The 24,989-nt window shown below is 37.9% G+C and overlaps 1 protein-coding gene and 1 pseudogene across 1 annotated transcript in view; one reads left to right on the plus strand and one right to left on the minus strand.

The window, feature by feature from the left end:
• Window positions 1–24,989, plus strand: part of LOC135701819 (influenza virus NS1A-binding protein homolog) — a 102,292-nt gene that overhangs the window by 12,459 nt on the left and 64,844 nt on the right. The gene's annotated exons all lie outside the window — the stretch shown is intronic.
• Window positions 16,614–19,417, minus strand: LOC135701803 (glutamate receptor ionotropic, kainate glr-3-like; annotated as a pseudogene).

The following is a 24,989-nucleotide window of genomic DNA, read 5'->3' on the forward strand; positions in this document are numbered from 1 at the left end:
TTGTGGTATCGTTCATGTATGGTGCTCGTTTATTAGGGAATGCTTCGAACGAATTTGATAGCAAAGATTACATCCTCAGAAGAAAGGTTTGTGTATTTGCCCATTTTTCTATGCGTTGCTTCCACTTTCACTCATACGTAGCTTTTTTGTATCTGTCGGATTCTGGCAAAGTTGCCAGTCTTCTTGAGGAATTGCAGCAGGATTAGTTTTGGTAAACGATATGCTGAATTGATATCCTAACGATTCAATATCGCGAAGGAGCTTGGGTTTGAACACACGGTCTTCTGCTCAATAAGGAAAATCGGTCGCTACTAGGCCACCGAACTCCTTATTTCACTAAACAATTACGATTAAGAAACCGTTCAACTTGTTGTTACTAGGTCTCGATCCCGGCGGTGTATATGATTTCTTTAAAGTGCTTGTTTTCCAACCGAATATCGCTAGAAACAATAATGAGGCATAATGAGCTTACAGGGTGATTTGAGCAGATATTTTTCTCCAATATTATACATTATTTGAGAAAAATATTACACCGCTAGCTAATGTATGATTCAACAAAACAATTTTCAAAATATGAGAATTCTCGTCGCTTTTAAACCTCAAAAGTTTAATTGTTTTCCGCTGTTCGTGTGACTATGAAATATTATAATATTTGACAACTACTAAATAATTTCTGGCTTCCAATGTTTACTTATTTTTCAAATATCTGACCAACAAACCTGTTGCGAATTATGTTAAGAGTTAAGAATAATTGTTCTAGACGGGGCGAAATGGGCACATACAAAAAATGGTACACATTTGTTGCAAGATCCACTTTGCATTCCTCCGGTAGTTGTTCCATCTACTCCAATGAAAGAAAGGGTTGCAGGAACCAGTACAATTTCGACCTGTTTTTTTTTTCTTGATTTTAGCGGTGTTGATTGCCCTAATTGAATTCAAAAGACTATAATCATTTTCTTTTTTGTAGTCAAAACTAAAACGATACATCCATAGAGGTAACTCTAAGACCACTGGGTCCCGAAGAAAATCATTATTATTTTTGGCTCACTCAGTACCAGAACAACGGTCCCAAGCAGTCCCAAGCTATTTCACTCACCCCTGCATGTTCTGCATGAATCCACACACCCCTGATGTTATCTGTCAAACTTTCATAGCGAATCAAAACAAACATAGTGTAGTAATAGAATTTCAACTAGAATAGGGTACGTTAATCGTTTGCTTGGGACCAATAGGCTACTAAAGTGGTGAGCCAATTTAAAATCGTTAGTTTCGTATTGATTGTTGATACATCCTTCCTCATAGGTTTATTAATTGCTTACTAATCGTTAAATCACGTTTAATATTATTACCATCATTACCCGTTTTACTAGATATGCTCATTACGCCCCAATATGCTCAACTCGCTCTGGTATCGTTGTCCACCAATCTGAAAACTGTATTTTTAAAGACCCAAATCAACTAATATCACACTATCTCGTCAGGTCATAAACGAAAAGGATTATATTGAAGTGTAGAAGCATCAAATTTTAAATTTTGTCACCAAAAAATGGGTACATTGCACAGTGGTCCAGAATGCAGATTTAGGTGGAATGATATGTTTTGAGCCTGAAATTGAAACTTTAGACTAAAAGTCCCTTCTACAAAGTTGTTCCTTATAGTTAGGCCCTGTGGTGATCTATAATCTGAGTCTTTATATATACTGCACGCATTATACTAGTGTGAGTGTCGTCACTCTCTATGGGGAGAATATAGCTACCATCCAATGGGCCACTCGTCATTCCATTGTACGGACTTTGCTACATTGGACGTACATACTCGGCATCACACGTGGCGACGAGGAAAAAAAAAAAAAGTGGAAGTTTTGCGGATATAATTTTGTGAATTTAAATTTCAATGTTCTAAAGTGGTAATTATTTCAAGAATAGCAGGTGATTATTTCAGTGGAATATGAAATGTGTGATATAGCTTAGAAAAGTGATTCGCTTCAAATCGCAATCAAATACGCCGTAGTCCGCCATCTTGGAATCGGTCAGAAAAAAAATGGTGATGGAAAAAATTAATTAATGAATGTACTACGTTTATGTTAATTTCGTGATCTTTAATGCAACGGTAAAAAAAAAAAAATAAGTGTTTTGCATGAGGCAAAATTTATTAAATGTGAATCTGTATAAGAATGGTTCAAGGTCATCTTGCTGCTTGCGTGGAAAGAACACGCCATAATAAAATGGTGGTAAACAGTGGTGGTGTTGATAGAAGAAACTAGAGAAAGTGAGAGATAGACCCCGATACCCCAGTGTCGGAAGAAATGCAAAAGATGTACCCATACGTGTGATTAGAGAAATGTTATTCATGTGTGTTAGTGTTAATGTAGAGAAGACTACTAGCTGGAATTCTTCCATCTGGCGTTGCGTTGAAATTGGAGTAAGCCCGCAAAGGATGTCTTGACTGCAAATTTTGATGCGTTAGGAGAGGGGTAAGGTATTTTAACTGATGCTAACGGACAACTAAGGTATGTAACTTTAATTTTCTCAACGACCAGTTCTCATTACTATTCAACAGTGAAATAAAAAGAAATGATATGACTATCTCGTGTAGTCTTATTAGAATTTTATTTAATAATGTCCAATTAGAGATGGTCTTGTTCCATTCACACCATTCATGTTGAACAGCTGAGCGATGGATGTGTGAGACTTTATAATTGTCAATGATTCATTTCCATTGCCAAACTTGTGTTAGTGCTGGAATAGCTGAATAGTATTGGTTGGAATGTACTCGAATTTGTTGGTCATGCAGAAAAAAAAGAATTACTTTGGAAATGAGCCGAATTTGAGCAGATTTTGAAAACTTGCATACACTGACTACAACAAACACCGATAAAAGAATGGTAAGCAGTGGGGAAAAAAATCATAGTTTTTCTTTCGATATCAAACACTGAATCATAGCCTTGTTTCTGTTGGAAACTCTAGTTAGATTGTGTAGTCAACGGTTTTGGTTGATAATTTGAAAAAATAATGCTCGAATAAACTGACTCATATGTGATGGTAGCTGCGGTTAGAGCATGGATCTGACTTGGCATGTGATTAAATTCACGAGAGTGCATCAGGCACTGTGATTAAATTCATGAGAGTGCATTAGGCACTGTGATTAAATTCACGAGAGTGCATCGGCACTGTGATTAAATTCACGAGAGTGCATCAGGCACTGTGATTAAATTCACGGAGAGCGTTATCAACGCTATGATTACATTCACTATTGAAATCGATGGTGAAATCACTGATTACAATCTGTGATAGACGTTTGCGTGATTAAGTTATTGTAGTTAATGTTGTGTTTATTGGTGATGGGTATTTTTATTGTTATGTACTGGACAAGGCCTGTGAAATTTTAAGGACTACGGTGTGTTTGAAGCAACGTGATTTGAAATAAATTTCTGAAAAAAAATTAAGTTATGAAAGAAAAAAAAACAATCATTTTGCCAATCAATCAGTTTGTGCGACCATGTGGTCGAAGGCGGTGAACAATAAATAAATAAATAATTTTTTTGTACTAGGCCATCATGGAAAACGACGAACCGATTATTCAGACAATGTCTTTCTTCAGCCCAGCGTCATATAATTTACCACAGTTTAAGTACTCCCACTTACCGGCAACTGAAGTGAGGAGTGCTTGGACATCATGGATAAGGTGGTTTGAAAATGTCATGACGGCCACAAACATTTTGGATGGCCACAGTCGTAAGGCTCAAATGCTGGCCATGGGTGGCATTGAGCTTCAGTCAGTGTTTTATGGAATTCCTGGAGCAGACGTTGATGGCTTGGATGGAAGTGACCCGTATGTGACAGCTAAAGATAAGCTTTCAGAGCATTTCGCACCAAAGCACCATGATAGTTTTGAGCGGTTCCAATTCTGGACTATGAAACCAGAAAAGGATGAGCCCATAGAGAAGTTTCTGCTCAGAGTACAGCAAAAAGCAGAGAAATGCTCGTTTGGCAAAACGGAGCATGAATGTCGTCAAACAGCCATAATTGATAAAATTATTCAAAATGCTTCTGATGAATTGCGTCGTAAGTTGCTGGAAAAAGACAATTTAACTTTGGACGTCTGTTCAAAAATCGTCAATGCTTATCAGTCTGTCATCTACCAAGCTGATCAAATGAAACCTAAGTTCAACCATCCGGCAGAAATCAATCGTTTGTTTGTACGGAAGCCAGAAGACTCCGGGCTACCCGCATATAAAGATAGGTGTTATCGTTGTGGACGGTTCAGGCATGTGACACCAAAGAAGTGTCCTGCCATTGACAGGAAGTGTCATCGATGTGGAAATGTAGGTCACTTTCAATCGATGTGCAAACAGAATGCGAGGAATGTAAGAATACTATTCAGTTTTGTAGAGTTAGATCATAATGATTTATTGTAATTTCCTTAAATATTTTATATTGTATAGTCATCAGAGACACATAAGCGAAGATTTTCGCCCATGCATTCTGGGCAGGCGGCTCAGAGCAAACGATTTAAGAGCGTTATGAATGTAGAGCTGGCAGATGAAACAGGTGAACCAGAAGAATTTTCCGTTTACAAAATTGACAACGAAAATGATGAACTCCTGAAATGTCGCGTCGGAGGAGTCAGCATAGAAATGCTTATTGATTCTGGATCTACGTTCAATTTGATAGACGACAGAACATGGGAGCTCATGAAGCTAAGTAAGGCTAACTATTATTCTGAAAGGTTTGATAGTTCCAAAAAGTTCTTGGCCTATGGCAGAGTACCTTTGGACCTGTTAACTGTCTTTGATGCAGTTATCGAAGTACGTGATGGAAATAAAACCATTTCCACCAATACAACCTTCTATGTGATTCAGGGAGGCCAACAAGCGTTGCTGGGTAAGATAACAGCTCGAGAACTTGGTCTTTTGCGTGTTGGTCTACCTAGTTCCTTTAAAGATGACGTTAACCAAGTAAAACCGGTAGAATTATTCCCTAAAATCAGAGATTTTCAACTAATCCTGCCTATTAATCGACATGTGACACCAGTTATTCAGCCTCTAAGACGTTGTCCAATTCCCCTACTGGACCAAGTAAAAAGCAAACTGGATGAACTACTAGCGATGGGTATAATCGAACGTGTAACGAAACCGTCATCTTGGGTGTCACCACTGGTTCCCATTCTCAAAGACAATGGGGAATTACGTCTATGCGTTGACATGAGACGCGCCAATCAAGCAATTCAGCGACTAAATCATCCGCTCCCGGTGTTCGAAAATATCCTTCCAAAGTTCAATGGTGCCACCATTTTCACTACGTTAGATATCAAGCAAGCATTCCATCAAGTCGAGCTGGCAGAAGAAAGTCGAGAGATAACAACGTTTGTGACTAATTGGGGACTTTACCGATATACAAGACTACTATTTGGAGTCAACTATGCTCCAGAATTCTTTCAAAATTTAATGGAAAGCATATTGTCGAACTGCCCGAATACAGTTGTCTTCATTGATGACATTCTGATCTGGGGAACCTCCGAAGAAGACCACGACGACGCTGTAAGGAAAACTCTTTCAGTCCTGAAAGAACATGGGATGTTGCTCAACATGCAGAAATGTAGGTTCAAGCAAAAAGAAATTACATTTCTTGGACACAAGCTCTCAGAAAAAGGCGTTCTTCCAACCGATTCCAAAGTTCGGTCTATTCTTCAATGTCGAGCACCACGGAGTAAAGAAGAATTGAGAAGTTTTCTTGGACTCGTTACTTACGTTTCCCGCTTCATCCCAAACCTGGCAACGGAAAACCATCCTCTAAGAGAATTGCTCAAGAATTCGACACCGTTAGAATGGAATTCTCTTCACCAACGTTCGTTTGACGCAATAAAGCAAAACATGGGAAATTTGCAAAATTTGGGGTATTATGACCCTAAGGACCAGACAATTCTTGTTACTGATGCATCGGGTGTTGGTCTTGGAGCAGTATTGATACAGGTATTTTTATTTAATTATTATTATTACTTCAGTAAAAGGATTTTTATCCTCGAATTTTGAAATTTGATACAGGTGAAGAATAGCAAGCCTCGCGTGATAAGCTATGCTTCTCGAAGTCTCTCAATGACTGAACAACGCTATCCACCTATTGAGAAAGAAGCTCTGGGAATAGTATGGGCTGTAGAGAGGTTTAAAGTTTATCTACTCGGAATTTCATTTACTCTGGAGACAGATCACCGTCCATTGGAAGTTCTATTCACAGTAAAATCTCGTCCAACTGCAAGAATAGAACGATGGATGCTGCGGTTGCAGTCGTTCAACTTTACTGTCGTCTACAGGAAAGGCTCGTCGAACATTGCAGATTCGCTGTCACGACTATCATCTCACGTTGAAGATAATTGGCTGGAAGAGTCAGAGATTTACATTCGTCGTATGGTAGCTTCAACATTGGCTACGCTTTTGGATGACTCGACGAATGGGGATTTTGATGAAGACACGGAAATTTTCATACGGACTATTCAAGAGACGGCTGCTATGGATATTGCGGAAGTTGTAGAAGCAAGTGCAAAGGACGAAGAACTGCAAGCGGTTAAAAGAGCAGTCATGGATGACAATTGGGCATCAGAACTGGTGAAGCCGTATGCAGCATTTCGCCATGAACTCTCATTCGTGAACGGACTAATTATGCGAGGATCAAAGTTGGTGATTCCTTCCTCTTTGCGCAACAGAATGCTTGTATTAGCACATGAGGGCCACCCAGGTCAAACGATAATGAAAAGAAGACTAAGGGATCGTTGCTGGTGGCCAAAAATGGATCAGGAAGCTGCAAAAACTTGCGATAGCTGTGAGGGATGTCGCTTGGTGCAAGTTTCGGACCCACCAGAACCAATGCAACGACGATCGTTGCCTGACAAGCCATGGGTGGATATCGCTATCGATTTCTTGGGACCCCTACCCTCTGGTGAGCATATTTTAGTGGTTATTGACTACTACAGCAGATACTTATGTTTGGAGATTATGTCTAGCATCACTGCTAAAGAAACCATCAAACGGCTGGCCAGAATATTTAGCACTTGGGGAGTACCTCGCACTATAACGCTCGACAACGCAAAACAGTTTGTGTCTACTGAGTTTGAGGATTTTTGTTCTACAAAGAGAATTCATTTAAACCATACCTCGCCATACTGGCCACAGGCCAATGGCGAAGTGGAGCGACAAAATCGGTCTCTATTGAAACGCTTAAAAATAGCAAATGCCCTATACGGAGACTGGAAAGCTGAAATGAGTCAATACCTAGAAATGTACAATAACACATCACATTCAACAACGGGCAAAGCTCCAAGTGAGCTTCTACAAAACCGGAAGTTGAGATTAAAATTTCCAGACGCAGATGATCTAAGCACTGCCATTTCGTCATCTGAACATTCGGACAAGGATGCAGTTCACAAAATGAAAGGAAAGGAAGGAGAAGATGCTAAAAGAAAAGCAAGAATCAATAATATCGGCAAAGGCGATTTGGTTCTCATGAAAAATCTCCACCCGACGAACAAGCTGTCTACCAACTTCCTTGCAGAGAAATTCGTAGTTGAAGAGCGTAATGGTTCAAAGGTAAGAGTTCGTTCCATGGATAGTGGTAAATGCTACGAGAGAAACGTAACTCATTTGAAGAAGTTCTCTGGTCATTCTGATAAGAATGACACTGATGAAGAAACTGATCAACAGGCCGTTCCCCTGCCGACCCCTGACATCGAAAAACGTCGTTACTCTAACCGTGTTCGCAAACTACCAACTCGATACAACCCTTAGGTAATGTATACATGATGTAAGTTAAGTTGGTGAGCCTTACGAGGAAGGTAAGACAAATTTGACAATAAACCATATGTTTCTAAACACCAAACATTTACTAACAGTCTTAGAAAGGAAAGGGGATGTGGTGATCTATAATCTGAGTCTTTATATATACTGCACGCATTATACTAGTGTGAGTGTCGTCACTCTCTATGGGGAGAATATAGCTACCATCCAATGGGCCACTCGTCATTCCATTGTACGGACTTCGCTACATTGGACGTACATACTCGGCATCACAGGCCCTCATTTTTATGACAATGAATTCTAGGGTGGTTCCTATTATCATTAAAATCAAATATCTAACTTTTTTGTTTGAATAAATTAAGGTATACATTCTTTGGCAAAGTTATAGCTGAGCTAATTTCAAGCAACTTTGTTGAAAACAACTTTTTTGTATCTCTTAAATTGGCCGATTTAGAGCTATTTTCTTGAATTGAGTTAGGGTGACTCTTAAAAAAACAGTTTTTTTGCTCTATTTTTCTTATTTCGAATTTCTCAGCAAAGGTGTTTTCAGATAACTTTTAGATCTTAAGAAGGCGCAATATTTTGCTGCACAAAGCTTGTCAATATCTTTCGCCGATCAAGAGTTATTGACGTTTGTATACTAAAAATATACACTTTTCAAATGTTAATATCTCTGGTTGGGGCAAACAAAAAAAAAAGTTTTTTTGCAGCATTTGAAAGGGCGTATGTTATTCTTCATAATATGAAAAAATTGGAGGTATGTTATTTTTCAAACTCGTATAAAATCAATTTGAATTTATTCATATTTTTTACTATATTTGAGTATATCTTTTTTATTAGAAGAGATACAGGCAACAAATTTAGCTATAAAACATTCGTCTTAAAGAGTTTTAAAAGTCTCTAGAAGATGACTTTCATGATAAATTTCAAATAAAAAAGTTATATAATTGCGCCTTCTTAAGATCTAAAAGTTATCTAAAGACACCTCTGCTGAGAAATTCGAAATAAGAAAAATAGAGCAAAAAACCTGTTTTTTTAAGAGCCACCCTAACTCAATTCAAGAAAATAGCTCTAAATCGGCCAATTTAAGAGATACAAAAAAATTGTTTTCAACGAAGTTGCTTGAAATTAGCTCAGCTATAACTTTGCCGAAGAATGTATACCTTAATTTATTCAAACAAAAAAGTTAGATATTTGATTTAAATGATAATAAGAACCACCCTAGAATTCATTGTCATAAAAATGAGGGCCTAACTACAAGGAACAACTTTGTAGAAGGGACTTTTAGTCTAAAGTTTCAATTTCAGGCTCAGAACATATCATTCCAGCTAAATCTGCATTCTGTACCACTGTGCATTGCTTAAGGTGCTCATTATGCCCCTTCTACCTCTAACATTATTTTTGAAGAAAATAGGTTTTAAATAGGTTGATGAAAGTTTTACCGACCGTTCAGCTGCTGAAAGTTTAGTAAGAAAATTAACGTACACGGAAGTAATTTCTAAGTGTCTATGATTTTAGTTTGTTCCGTTGCGGCAAGCTATATTTTGCCAATATTTTGATTTTACATTTTTTCGTATGAACTGTAGAGTACTTTTGCAATTTTCTATTACAACCATGTTTCCTTCAAGCATGGCACAGTTGTTCATGGCTTCGACACTGATCCAATAAGCTTGGCTTTCCCGCACAGCCGCGTGTCCCACCCTAGTGGATTTAATGCGTTCTATACACGGCCAATGAGAGTAACTCAGTAGATGAGTCGAATTCTACTCAAAATTGCAAAATTAGGGTAAACACTCAGTGAATGAGTAAAATTTTCCTCGCTTTTCCAGGAAAAACTGCTTGAATATGAGGAAAATAAACGAAAATTTTACTCAGTCTAGGAGTATACTAATAGACTGCGTGGAATATCTCTCAGTTTTCCACATATTCAAAGTTTTGCATGGAAAATTTTACTCACTCACTGAGTAATCCCACTGTATCGTGGGCCATGTATCGTGTCGCCGGACGACCTAGCGTTGTCAACTTTCGTAGAATATTTTTAGCTTTCGACAAAGGTGGGGCAAACCAAGCCATGGATGTCAAAACTTTTGATGAACCGATTTTAGACTAGCCGTTGTCCACACGTTATCCGTAGAACGAATAGAATGCTATCTCGAATGCTGCTTATCTATTTTCACTTATTGGTACAGTCTTAGACAGTTTTAGAAAGAGCCGTGGTATGTTTATAGAAAAACATTGAAACCAACAAATTTGGCGTTACCGAAAAGTTGACTATTTGATAGAGGAGACTTTTCCTTTAATTTTGAGACTACCTACTAATGTAATGTTTCATTGGGGGCATTTCAGACAAACTGTGGGTAAAGTTGATCGTTCGTGTCTATGGGTTACTTATCTTTCAATCTTTTGGTATGGAAAATATTGAAAATAAAATAATTTTCTGTTCAAGATTTTCTGATGACAATTTTTAGCAGTAGCACAGACAAATAGATGTAGCACTTCATTCAGGATAATCGTTCACGCATTTAACGTTAAATTTTAATATTATTAAATATAGGCTTTTTTTATGCACCATCAAATTAGAGTGCATTAGGCGTTTTTGAGAGGAAATATCATCCAAACCCTTTTTTTTTCATCAAAATGACGATTTTAGAAACTCAAAATAATACATATTTATTTGTAAATATTGCAAATTCCCATCGGGAGTGGTCTTATTTTACGATTTTCTACAGATCTGGTTCATCGCTCTAATTTTGGTTCTCAACTTTTAAGAGTCCAGGCTAGGCTGTCAAGGAGATTTTGGGAAAAAATCCAAGGGAATGCTGAGGTGAACTTTAAGAGAACCTTGGGGAATGCACTTCAGATTTGAAGGCTATTTTCATGAACATTCGGTAAATTATTCTTACATAATTCTGGTAAAAATTTGAAGACGATTCAGTGAACTCCAAGCGCATTTTAAAAATAATCCTGGAGTGAAATTTAAGCAGATTCTCGCTACTCATTATTGAAAATACGAATTGCTCAAGTGATATCCAGAGAATTTTGAGACCGTACGAAGAAAATGTCAAGGAAATATTTACTAAAAAATATCATAAAATTGTTCAGGGGAATTCTGAAGACATGTGGAGGAAATTTCAAAACTAAATCTTAAAAAATACCAAAATCTGAGCGGTATGAAAAACGACCCTTGATAATTTGGATACCTTCCAATAATCGAACCCTTTACTGTATTCGTTTAACATAAATCAAATTTTGATGAAACTACATATTCTACATTGAAAACCCTGCAATCCTCCGTTAAAAGAAAAATCCAGAATTGTAGCACATCAGAGCAAAATTCAAAAACCGGTTTTTTCTTAGAATATTAAAATAAGCATTTAGGCAAAGTTGAGTTGAGATTGGTACAATATTGAAATCCGTAGGTTAAATTAGGAATCGAAAAGCAGTGTTGTATTTTTAACAAAATATGTTAGAGACGAACTAGCCTAAAAAACTGAAAGTCTCTTTAATAAAGTTACTCATTATCAAATTAACCGGCACATATATCAAGGATAATAAATTTAGAAGCTCAAGAACGTATGGACGCAGTCAGAAACCGCTGCCATTCAATAATAGAGATTGCTAAAGTATGATTGTGTAAGTGATTTGTTTTCATCGGGAAAATTTTCCGCTATGAAGTTTTTTTTCCCGATGAAAACATTTTGCGTATACGTATACTTGACGCACACTACGTACGACAAACGTCAGCAATCTCTATGGTTAATTTTTATGGCTGCATCCTGTTGTTTACCCTTATCTCTCAGTACCTGTGTAATGGTTCAACTGTTTCCAACAGTGTGTTTCGAAATGCGTGGACTTTCATCAGAACATCGTCGAAATATTGTGCCAAACAGTTGAAAGTTGGAACATAGCTCACAAAGTTCAGTGAGGATGATTCGTTTGTGGATAAACCGAAAACAGGTCGAAAAAAAAAGTCCTGCTAACCATCGCTTGGACAAACGTATACTGAAGGCGTCCGAGCAAAAAAAGGAGCTTTCAGAGCGGAATGTAGCCAAACAAGATGGCACGTCGAACTCAAGCGTTCATCGTGCTAAAGAACGTTTGAATCTTCGAACCTATAGGAAGCAGAAGCAGCCGAAATGGAGTCCAAAACAAGAAGCATCGGCCAAACCAGAGTGCGAAAGCTGTACGATACACGTATACTTCAGCTAACTCACCGGGTGAGTCGATCGTACTCAATTTCGTCTGATGCATTAGGTTGTAAAAATATGAGTAAACGAGAAATGTCAAACTTAATAAAAGCCACTCAGTCAGCCAAATCCGGGAGTTAGAAAAAAAATGCCAGCCGTGTTGGAGCGAACGCTCTAAGTAACGGCGAAAATATTGTACAACACCGGCCGAAATGTATTAAGGTAAGTAGGAATTGCATGCGTAACGTGGGTAGATCACCTTTTCGTGTTACGTTACGGGATGTAAAATCTACCACCTATTCCTAGTCCTGACTACTTCAAACTAGGGGAACATGATTTTTCAGTAATCTTAGTCCTTGTTACTTTTTAGTCCTTGTTACTTTTTATGCCTTGTTGATAGTGGCAAGACACTGCTTTGTCCACCGAGGATGATCTTGAAACAAGCAAAAAATGAGTTAGTCTTCATCTATTTGATTCCTAATCTTTTATTCGTTGTTCAGTCGTCTTCAGCTTCAGTTAAATGAATATGGAGCAGGTAATTTCCATTTTTTTTATCAAAACAAATTAAAAGCAAGCTTCCCGGCTGAAAATATCACAGAGTAGTTTTGACTCAAAGTTAGTAAAAGTGCGCCTATTCACTTTTAAGTAGACACACACGCGATATATAGCTCAATCAAACGTACTTTTCATCCAGCAACGAACATTTCACTTTCGGAGCACTTCTCATCTTTTTTGTCAAAGACGATTTCCGTCTCGTGCAAAATTAGTTATTTCTAAGTGTGCATACTTCCCGCTGAAATGGGCATGTTCAACTCAATTTTGAGTTGTTGCGAGTTAACAGTGTACGCTGCTTACTGGGAATTCGAACTGTATAATCATAGAGGTAACTCTAAGACTAGAAGGTCTTAAGAAACGTGCTCAACTTTTTGGCTCAGCTCTGGTACTATCTCCTGTCCCAAGCTAAACGTTGCACCCCTCGAAACATAGGAAAATCCACAAGCCCCTCATTTGATCTGTCAAACTTTCATAGCGAATCAAAACAAACATAGTGTAGTACTAGAATGGGGTACGTTAATCGATTTGCTTGGGACCAATAGGCTAGTCAAGTAGTAAGCCAATTAAAAATCGTTAGTTTCCACCGGTTGGTATAATCATGGATGATGAAACCTACGTGAAATTAGACTACAAATCCTTGCCGGAGCCACAATATTATATGGTGCGAGAAAGGCAAGTATTGAACCAGTCAACCCTTCATCACAACTGCTTCGATGAACAGCAAAATATACTCGAAAATATACATCAAGGAGTGTTTACAAAACCGACTTATACCCATGATGCAAAGCCACAAGGATTCTTTTGTCTTCTGGACAGATCTTGCGTGCCATTACGCAAAATCAACGGTAGAATGATATACCTACAATAGTGTAACATTCATTCCAAAAGACATGAATCCTCCTGATTAATGTGGGCGTCTTAGAATAAAGAGATAGAGAGAGATAAGGATTAGTAATTTCCATTTAATTCCATTACCTTATTTGCTTATCCTTGACAGATACGCGTATTTCGTCTACAATGTGCAGACCTCTTCAGTGTATTGTACAGTACTCGAGTTTTGTACTTATACTGAGTTGAATATTTGTACAAGACACTGAAGAAGTCTGCACATTGTAGACGAAATACGTGTATCTGTCAAGGATAAGCAAATAAGTAAATAGGGTAGTGGAATTAAATGGAAATAACTAATCCTTGCCTCTCTCTCATGAATCCTCCTAATAGCCCACAAATTCGACAAATTGGAAATTTTTTGGTATTGACCAAGGCATATCTCAGGAACATGTCTCCGCAGCAGAAACCATTCAACAGTTTGAAACGGATTGGGAAAAAGTGTCCAAACTTGTTGCCAAGAAATCTGTGCTGAACCTAATGAAGATCGTTCGCAAGAAGATGCGCCACCTAGCATACAATCGATAGATGATAGCAAATATTGATAAGTCTGAACTTTTGCGCGTGTATGTAATAAAAATAAAATTTCCAATACTTAAGGCCCAAGCGCAATGTGGGCGGAAGCGGAACGGAAACGGAAAGTTTGATAGTTGTCACAAATGGCATCAAGATGCCTAACCGAAGTCGATTTGATTCTAACTAGTTTTCAATCCGACAAGTAGGCTTACTCAGATCGGGCTTTTCCGTTGCCGCTGCCGTTCCGCTTCCGCTGTTATTGCGCTTGGGCCTTTATTTTCACAGAAAACTGGGTGCGTCCATACTTTCTGGAGCACTCTTTAGTAGAAATATTCCACTTTTTTTGCTCAAATCCGTAAGAAAAAGAGAGGTAACGTGTGGGTTGTGCTTAGTACATAGGTCGTAAATTATGTGTAAACCCTACTTAACAACTTATTAAAATGTAAAAACAATATTTACAATTTGTTCTATTTCGATATTTGTTTAGAACATTTGACAATAAACTGAATGGAAAGTAAGTTTTATTAAATTGATAAATAGCGATGGGCCCAATCTTAGACCCATACACAGCAAAAAAAATGTAATATCGATCAACGTAATTCAAACTGATGTATGAAATAATGATGTAATAGCAAAAAGCAGATACAATATTACATCAATGGATGTAATTTTGTTCGCAAAATCGATGTACATCGTACAATGTGATATTACACAACCGATGGATTGACCTGGTTGCAGCAGTTTCGATGTAATATTCAACAACTTTTTTTTTGCTGTGTAGGCTAACATTAGAGCCATTTCCCCTATTTGATGTTTCTACTCGATATCATCGAGATGAGCGCTTATGCCGAATTAGTTCTCTACCCTACAACCCGAGCATTATTTTGAAAAGTCCATGATGATCATGCTTTGTTTGAATATATAGTCGGCCATTCTCTTCTCAGCTCGTGTTATTATTTTTATTATTATTATTATTATTATTATTATTATTATTATTATTATTATTATTATTATTATTATTATTATTATTATTATTATTATTATTATTGATTCTTGAATTCAGCGATCCTCAAAACCAACAAGTCTAAGCTTTAATTTCAGAGATGTTTATTTTCATATGGTGATTCGCACACGTGCCGGCTTCATTTTTCTTCCTGCGTGTCGGTCTTTCACCGGCTCAGCGAATTGAACTGAACTGGAGAACATGGGCCGTAATCGTACCGTCTGCTCTACAGTCAGCCAATTGTGCTTCCACCAACGATATCATGTGTAAAGGAAAGTGTCCTATTATGGGACATGTTTCAAATATTTTGTCGAGAATATCAACGTGTGCTATTTCTGAGAGGGCTTATTTTTTCAAGCATAGCGATATGTGTGTCAACTCATAGACTGAACATAAGATTTTAAATACGAGATTGATCAATGCCATATAGCATCTTCTACTGAAAATCGCTAAGGTGTGCTAAGCTGTTGAATTTTGTCAATGCTAATTCAAAATAGTTTCATGTCATCAAAATTCTTAGAGTAGATTTTAAATATTTACAACTCAATTGAGTCAGTTATCGCACTGCCCACCAGTGAGCAAATATGAACCTTATTTATACAATATACAACTTTGGTGTCCAATTGTTGACGACTCTCCTCGATGGGGGCTGGGTCAGGAATTGAGTTTTCACTGTCCTTAATAGCTCTTATAGACACAGATGAGCGAAATTGGCATAGGTTGAATGTTTACTAGGAACAGTATCGTAAGATTGCCAGTGAGACACGAGGCACAAACAAGCGTGAAAATGACTCTTGCAAAATGGGTGTGCACGCTGGAACGGTATTCAATTAAGGAACGGATATTAGGGGCCATGCATCAATCAGGTCACGCTAAGTTGTGGACAAAATTTAATTCGTCACGTTATTCCTATACCTAATGCATTGCTTGTTACAAAATTGTACACCCCGTCTTCCCCTTAGAGCGTTACATAATATATGTATCGCCCCTTATACCACGTTAAGACTACAGACTTATAACATGTTATATTAATTGTTGACAAGAAAAACGTCATCAGCATTTGCGAATTCAAGTGAACTGGACTCAAATATGAGTTAAATTCATTTGCCGTGAACCATTTCACAGTGGATCAGGAATGCAGCCTAGATGAACAAAATTAAGAACTTCAAGATGGTCATTTGATAAACTTTGTGTATTCGGTAATGTTTTTTGGAATAAAAAGCGTCATCTTTTGATAAAATACGAATTTTACTAAACTTGTACTAAACTGCTATTAAAAATGTATTTTTTAACTAATTCATTTTGAAGAGTTGTTGTTTCAAACAAAGTTCTTCATTAGTCAAAAATACATAACTCTTTCGAAGACGTCAAAATCATTAGCGGCCTTGGTTTTCAAGATATTTTTTTTTTTAGTTCAACAATTAAAAAACCGGGTTTTTACGCTTTACTATAGTTAAAGAAGTAGTTTTTATAATTTTTGCAAGCGTAATGCAACAAAACTTGAAGCTTTGCCGAAGACCCCTGTTTTGAAAATCCGTTGTAAAGATCATCTCCTTTTTATTCGCTTCTTTGTATTCTTCTTCTTCGCATTGCAAGCTTATTGTTTATCGCATATTAGCTTATTGGGTGCCTTCAACTTAGTGTTCTATATGCACTTCCACAGTTATTAATTGAGAGCTTTCGATGCCTGTACCATTTTTGCATAAGTATAATTGTGTGGCAATCATACTCTTTGCCCAGGGAAGTCGAAAAATTTTCCAATCTGAAAAATTCCTAGGACGGACTGGGATCGAACCCAGCCATCTCCAGTATGGTCCTGTTTTGTAGCTGTGCCTTTACCGACTGCGCCAAGGGAGAGCGCTATGATTTTGACGTCTTTGAAAGAGTTTTATATTTTTGACTAATGAACAACTAATGAACATTTGTTTATGACTGCAGGAAATTTGACTCCGGCGGTTAGAAGCTCTACGGTAGCTACAACAGCTCATTTCAAGAACGCATTCCGAAGCTATTTTCACACACGAGGGCAGCGTTCACTAAACTGTGACGTGAAATTTACTAGTTTGTTTTTTAAATGTTATCTGTTTTTTTAGTTAGTTATTGTTAATTTATCAAGTGGATTGTCAAACATATGTGACACTCTTCGTGCATACTATTATCATCGAATGCAACGGAAAATGTTGTAAGTCTTATGCTATTATGTATGAATAAACTTAACTAAACTAAACTGAACAAATATTAATTGAACTCACATAAATTCCCACCGTCAAATTATCGATCAATTTAAAAACCCACCGTAAGCGTTCTCCGAGCTTGCTATAGCTGGCTTCCCGTTTAGAGGAATGCAGGTTCTCCGTTCATATCGGCGAAGCCACTTCATCCACGTTAGCTCTACCATCATAATGGCTACGGCTATTGAAAGTCCAACCGCCAGCAAGATGTACAAGAACCTCACCTCTTTATAACCTACCGAGTTAAATGCGTTAGCTCCCGCTTCACAATTGGGCTTCCGAGCGACCCAAATTCGATGAGCCCGGTTTATTATGCCAACCTCAAGCTGCCATATCAGCCGCTGGCGAAATAGCTCCCGGTACTTGCTACCTTTCTTCATGGGAATCGCAAATGGAGCTACCTTGATAGCCTCCAGCTCATGAGTCTTACACGTGTCCTGGGGAGTGAACGTTTCCTTTATCAGATGATAAGCCGCATTTGCTTCTACCTATCTTTCGGAACGAAAGCTGTCAGTTGTTCATTCGCAACATTGATAATACAGAATACGTACCTGAAAAGCATACAACTCGTCTTTTACTCGTTTCATGCCAACTTCCGCTTCAATCAAGGCTTTCTTTCCGTAGGGTTTGATCTTCTTACGAAACAGCTTTTGCACCTCGGGGTCTTTGCTTTCACTGAGGTAGAGCCACATGTAGATTGTATCCATAGCTCCTACCTTGAGTGGAGATGCCGTCAAATCTGTCACCGAATTGATGGCTCGGCTCGGACTTTGGAGCAAGGCCACGATCGTCGCCGAATAAGCCGTGAAAATGAAGAAACTAGCCAACTTAGCTGTAAAGAACAGGAATCTTGGAGAATCGAAGTAGGAAAATAGTTCGATACTTTGTTGACACATTGTCCCAATGATGAATGTCAACGAATCCGCAGGAGTTAGGATTGCCATTCTAGATATTAATCTAAAGCTTATCATAGTGATCCAACAGACAAATATAAAACCCAAACAGCTCAGCCATACCTCACCACTGAATGGCAATTCAAAGATATTGGATACCAATGATAATGGAGGCTGTTTGAAGATAACACAAGTCTTCAGCAGTAGTGTAATTATGGTAAAATCTGCCACTTCCATCCTTTCGGATCGCATCAGGATACCCATGGCCACAAGCTCAATGGTACGGTTCTGAAACAATCTCATCAATCCATTGAATGTACCGTTGGTTTTCCAGCCACCTTGATCGACCTGGGTCATGTCAAGGGTGAAGTTCAAGTCATACATTAGCTCTTTGATCATCGGAAAGGTGGCCTTGAGAAAGTGGTCGTGAATCGTGTCCGAAACGTCGCTGACACCGGTATAGGTCTCGGGATGGGTAATCTTTGAAATAATCAAGATCTGTACAAATAGTAAGAAGCAAGTAGCAAGTCCTGATGTCTTACCGCTATTCCCGTGGGCATTGAATATCCTCGCAAGTTCCTTCTTTCCCTAGAGTTCTTATCCAGACGCCATAGAGCTCGTTCCATATTAGTTAACATGGTTATACTTTGTCCCCGGAAGCATATTTCAACGAACACTAAAGCTCCCTTAGCATGCTTTTTGTGCACGTCAAAGAGCTTCCAGAAACGGAATTGAAAAACTCCAACCACAACACGGCTTCCCGGTAGAACTTCAATGGATCTAAATCGTTCATTATACTGAGCTTTTACCGTATCAGGTATTACTTGTGTTAATTCTAACGAATCAGGCACTTCTTCCAAGAACACCCAGAAAATATTCGTTTTCATAAATTCGTTGATACTTGAAAGCTTCAGCAAGTCTCGCATTTCACCACCACATGTGCCGTCGACTGCAACTCCACTTTGATCTTTTGAGGACACATTAAAGTGTTCGAATGTTCCGATAACCTGCACGTAGAATCCAGTATCCATGTAGGTTTTCATAAGTTGGAAATTATCCTCGGCACGGAAGCAGTTAACCACCGTAATGGACGTTACGTGTCGTGCTTTGAAGTACGAAATCGATAATTCGGAGAACTGTTTCCAATCAATCGCTTGAATCGACCTCAGGCAAAAGAAGATGTAAAGGTGGAACAGATTTTTGAGTTCCATTTCGGTTGCGAGGTAACAATGAGGCAAGATATTGATGGAAACCTTAATTTATACACTAAGCAACCCGTAAACAACATTCATGTATTCAATATTCATATGACCCTGAATGGGCCTAATTGAGTTGTTGATCGGAATGTTTCAATAATTCAGTACAGTTCGATAATGAGCTACTAATTGGTCTTTAGTTCATTTCTATTCAGCCTTACTTTTTCAAACTGAGCTGATTGCCAAAGAAGTTTTGTTTTTTAGGGAGCATGTTACGTTACATGAAATTCTGCAAAAGTCAACCCTCCCCCCATTCGTCACGTTTTTCCTATACCTTATGCATTGCTTGTCACAAATCCCAAGCGTCCTCTCGTCCATTAGAGCACGACATACTTAATGGATTGACCCTTGTCCTAGTTTAGTTCCTTTGCGCATTCAGCAGAAAAGGATCAACTTCATATTACTCCTGTTTTTTTTTATTTCAACAAACATATTTATATTTGAGACAGTGTCTATATGGACCTCCCTCATTAATTTTTTTTTACCGGTAACAGCTAAATTCACTTCATTTCCTTGATCGAATAAATTTTCAGATTATTGATATTGATTGATTCACAGATTTCTGTAAAATTTTACCGAAATCTCAACAGCTGAACGTTCGGTAAACAGTTTTACAGTTTTCCTGTAATTTTTTACAGATATCTGTGAAAAAATCACAGATATTTGTGAAAAAGTACAGGAAATCTGTGAAACTGTTTACCGAATGTTCAGCTGTTGAGATTTCGGTAAAATTTTACAGATTTCTGTAAAAAATTCTATGTGTGTATTTTTTTTAGCGGACTATTAATAGGGTAGAGAATTACTTCGGCCTAATCGCCCGTTTTGGGCCTATCGAGTAGAAATCATCAAATAAATCCATTATTTCAGAGTTAACAAGTCAATTATGCGTTTGGCAAGATAATTTAGTTAATAAGCTACCGAACGAAGTCAATGAGCACGCGTGATATGAAGGCTTGCACGCATTATTTCCAAAAACAAAAGAAGCGCTCCGACCGAATCAATTTTCATCTTCATCCGATAAGCCGAAGTGAATTCATTTGCGTTTCAATGGCGTTTCAATGCGCTAGGCTGAGTTTAGAATCCGTAGGCCGAGTTTGGCGTCAAGAAGCAGTGTTAGACTTTTGACAATATCTCAACGATTGGTTTCTCTTTATCAAATCTTACGGTACAAGCGTCAGTAATAATAACATTCCGTTTTGTGCTAAACTACGCTAGATAAAGAAGGACTAAGTGCGGGTTGTGCTTAATAGGCCGAAAATTGAGTAGTTGTCCCTACTCGGCAAAACTATTAAATTGCTGCACATTCGGCTGTTTTTCGATGTTTATACCTAAAACAGTAACGTGAGTTACTGAAGACCAGTATTTTCTAAAATCTTTTACTGTGTTTTGTTATTTTCATTACTGATATGTCCTATAAACTCTCCTGTGGTCAATTATTTCGGTAATTACTCTTACAGACTTGTCGGTAATCATGCTGCTTTTTCTAAATGGTCGTCACTTCATTACCGAACATTTGTTAAAAATTTGCTGAACAAACTGTTATTCTTTATCACACGTGGAACATCTGTCAGAAATATCAAAAGCGCGTCATTTTATATTTATAATTTTGCCGTACGCAGTGAAAAGTGAATTTTATTAAAAGTTTAGACGAAAGTCAGTGAAAGTGGGTGGAATTTTTGAGAGGATCGAAAAGTGATACAAAAGCTTGTATTTTTTACCCTACACGCTATTTCAACTATCGACTTGGTTCCAATCACATTATTCGTTTCAATCTATAGGTAATCGAATGGCATACTTAAAAAAAAATCACAATTTTTGGTGTAAATACAGAAATTTTTAAAATATGTCTATTTGGACCATATCATGCTTAATTACAAATGGCATCAAAATCCGATTTTTTAAAAACATTTAAGCATGCGAAAAATCAAAATCCCGTAGGTTTTTTTTACACGGTTTTTTTTTACACGGTACGTATCCCCCGTGTAAAAAAAGACCTGAGTGTAATTTAATAACTTAATAATTTTGGTATCCATGACAGATACGTATTTTGACTACAATGTGCAGTCTTCATCAGTGTCATTTCGATTAAAGACTTAACCTAAGTACTAAGTACTAGATTTTTCTCCTTTACTTTACTTAAATCTTTGGTTTTTATTAGTAAGGTAGGTTCCGATTCCACACAAAAAACATTCCGTAATTACCGAACTTCGTATACAAAATTACTTCCCACCTATTGATTACTGAGTTGTCGGCACGCTAATGCAGTGTATTCGGTTATTTTTACCAGCTCGCAAGGGTCTTGACTGCCGAGTGCTCAGCATCTGTTGAAATTACCGAAATAAAATCTCACCAAAGCCCACGATCACGCTTGATTTTCGTAGGCAAAAATCAACAAGCAAACAACTGTGATTTTGTAAGCTATCTCAACAAACTGTGGTGAGATTGAGTTTCATGATTTTTGCTTTACACCCGAACGCAACCGAAACTTTCATAACGGCTGGCAGCAGTAGCTTCGTGTCTGCCATCGGTGAAGAGTAAAAAGAGATAGGGAAACGCTCATATAGTTGCGGTACGTTAGAAGCGTTAGGTTCCTATAGTTATTTATTGAGTATATCCATGCCCAACTATAGGAACCTAACGTTTCTAACGTACCGCAACTATAGGAGCGTTTCCCCTATAGCAAACTATCCTTTCTCTTTCAAAGAAAACGATGTGCAACGGAATCTTCTTTGGGTCTAGTCAACTCTCAGCTTGATCTTTGTTCGTTGTTAATAGTCTCGCAATATCAAAGGAGCTTGTAAAACCAATATCAAGCCTGATATTTTAATCCAATATCACGCGTGATATTGAGATCGAATGAGAGCGGAAAAATATCAGCCAACACTACACGAGACATAAAGACTGGAACGCGCAAAAATTGTTCGACAAAAAAAATCGTTTCTTTCAGTCAAAATTCATATCACAAAAAAATTCTTATTTTTCTTTTGGTAGTTCAATCCATACATTTAAAGGAAAAAATGTTCGTTCATTTTTTTGGTTTGCCAAATCCGAACTGCCGTGCCTTCCGCTTAACCTCTTCCGTTAAATTTTGCACAGTGGTCTCATCGGCCTTATTCGCCACCGAACGCCAGTTAGATTTAAACTGCTGCTCGTTTTCCATGGATTTATTAGTTTTTGTTTTCGGATTCCTTCCGACCAAGGCCCAATACCGTTCGATAAGGCGGAGTGCTGGGCTTTGGGTACCACAACCACGTTGTTCGTATCGTACCACTCGATTGCCTTTTTCCCATAATGGCAGCAAGCTAGGTCCGGCCAGAACAGCACAGGTCTATTATGTTGCTTTAGGAATGGTAGTAGCCGCTTTTCCAGGCACTCCTGGACGTAGATCTCTTGATTGATGGTTCCCGTAGTAAAGAAAATGCCGCTTTTTAGACCACACGTGCATATGGCCTGCCAGACAAGATATTGTTTTCGGGAACTTCGATATTTTGGTGGTTTTGAAAATTTCAGCCACCTTCCCTGCGTCCCTGCTACACGGGAAAAAATCCGATCTCCGAAATGAGAAAAATGACTCATGATTTCATGCACACAGTGTGTTTTCATGTTATGAAAATACACCATGAATAATATTCATGATATCATGAGCAACTTTTCCGTAACGCAGCAAACATTCCCAAAATCATGAATCATCCGAGTTGAAATCATGAGCTAAATTCATGGGTTTAACTTTTAACCAAAAAATGTAAAAAGAATAAAATAAAGCGTCAAGCTGGATGCGAACCAAGAACCTTGAGATCATTAAACCAATACTTTGACCACTGGACTATCACTACTTGTATAAGATGGAAGAAAAAACGCGTATAATAGATACCTATGTAGTGTGGTTTATGAACACGGTTTGCCAAGTACGTGTAACGCTTGTAGTGGTCTTGATTCCACTGCATTATGAAATCATGAATTTCCAAGACGAAATCATGAATCATTGTTACGATTTCATGGGATGGCAAGTTTTTTCATTTCATGATTTTTTATTCATGAAAATGAAATCGGATTTGTTTCCGTGTAATTTCACCACCATGCGGTATAATACTCCTGTCCCGGAAGCTGCTTGAAATCCGCCTTCACATAAGTTTCATCGTCCATGACGACACAGTCGAACTTTGTGAGCAGATTCGTATACAGCTTTCAGGACCACTGCTTTGCCGACGTGTTTTGTTTGTAATCTCGGTTCGCCACCTTCACCTTCTTAAACGTCGACAACCCGTTTCTTTGCCCACTGCACAGTAGTATGGGAGACATTGAGCTTGCCAGCGACGTAAAGGATGGAGGGGTTAGGATTCCGCTTACATTTCACCGCCACCTTCTTCGTCGTCGCTGTCGCGTCCGGATTACGATTGCCACCGCTTCCAGGCTTCCTGGCGGTCGACAGACGTTCCCCGAACACTTTTAAAGCGTTTGTCACGGTCGATTTGGCCACATCCAGCAATTTTGCCAATTTGGCGTGTGAGAACGTCAACTGGTGCATCGATTTTATTTTTTCTTCTCTGAATTTCATGAAACTTCACATAATTGTTTACTAGGGGCAGCTAACAAAGTTTGTGCAGGAAGTCGACCATCTTGACCTCCTTCTAATTTTTCAAATTGGCGTATTTGATATGTTTCAATCAAACATAACACGAAAACGGCTCATCCAAACAAAATGATATCTGAAACAAAGTAGTAACATAGAGGTAACTCTAAGACTAGAAGGTGTCGAAATAACGTGCTCAACTTTTTGGCTCAGCTCTGGTACTCTCTTCGGTCCCAAGCTAATCGATTCACCCCTCGAAACATAGGAAAAACCAATAACCCCTCATTTTATCTGTCACATTTTCATAGCGAATCAAAACAAACATTGCGTAGTACTAGAATTTCGACTAGAATGGGGTACGTTAATCGTTTGCTTGGGACCAATAGGCTAGTCAAGTAGTGAGCCAATTTAAAATCGTTAGTTTCGTATTGATTGTTGGTAGTAAGAAACTGAAATGCCTTTCCAGAAAAAAAATACACACTGAAAAAAAAAATCCCAATTTTTTGTCAAAAAATGAAAACAACTTGTAAATACTTCAATAACATAATAAGCACAGTTTTAAGATTTTTAAATTTATGTTCATTTGAAAGCTTATCACAAATGTTAACTTTTCTGAAATTGATGCAACGGACACTTCAAAATTGACCAAAATCGTAAAACACCAACTTTTAGTAAATTTTTTGAACTTTTTTTCACGCAATATATAAGTGATTCGTGCAAAGAAAATGATTTTCTGGACTAAACATATGTTTTGCGCATAAAAAAGCAATAAAAATAAATTAATAAATTAATAATTAATTGAATATTTTAGAGAACCGCTCGTAGGCGAATATGTACATGTTCCCAAGTGACAAACACCATCAGTATGATCAAAATTCTTCAGCTGCGTTCACCATTCCTGTTTAATACTCGGCTGCGGATCCGTAGAACTCCATTCCTGTTTATTGCTTTAAGTAGCAACTCATGTTTGCTAACCTACTCGTGCTATGTTTAGATAGAAGAGCGTAGTGAGGGTCAAGCTTCTTAAAAAAGGCATCTAATAGAATCTTTTAGAAGAAACTTCTGAAATAATGTTTTAGAAACAACTTACTAAAGAAGCATCTT

This window comes from Ochlerotatus camptorhynchus, unplaced genomic scaffold (genome assembly GCF_037179485.1).
Source record: "Ochlerotatus camptorhynchus isolate MF236.1 unplaced genomic scaffold, CSIRO-AGI_Acam_v1.1 ptg000177l, whole genome shotgun sequence".
NCBI lineage: Eukaryota > Metazoa > Arthropoda > Insecta > Diptera > Culicidae > Ochlerotatus > Ochlerotatus camptorhynchus.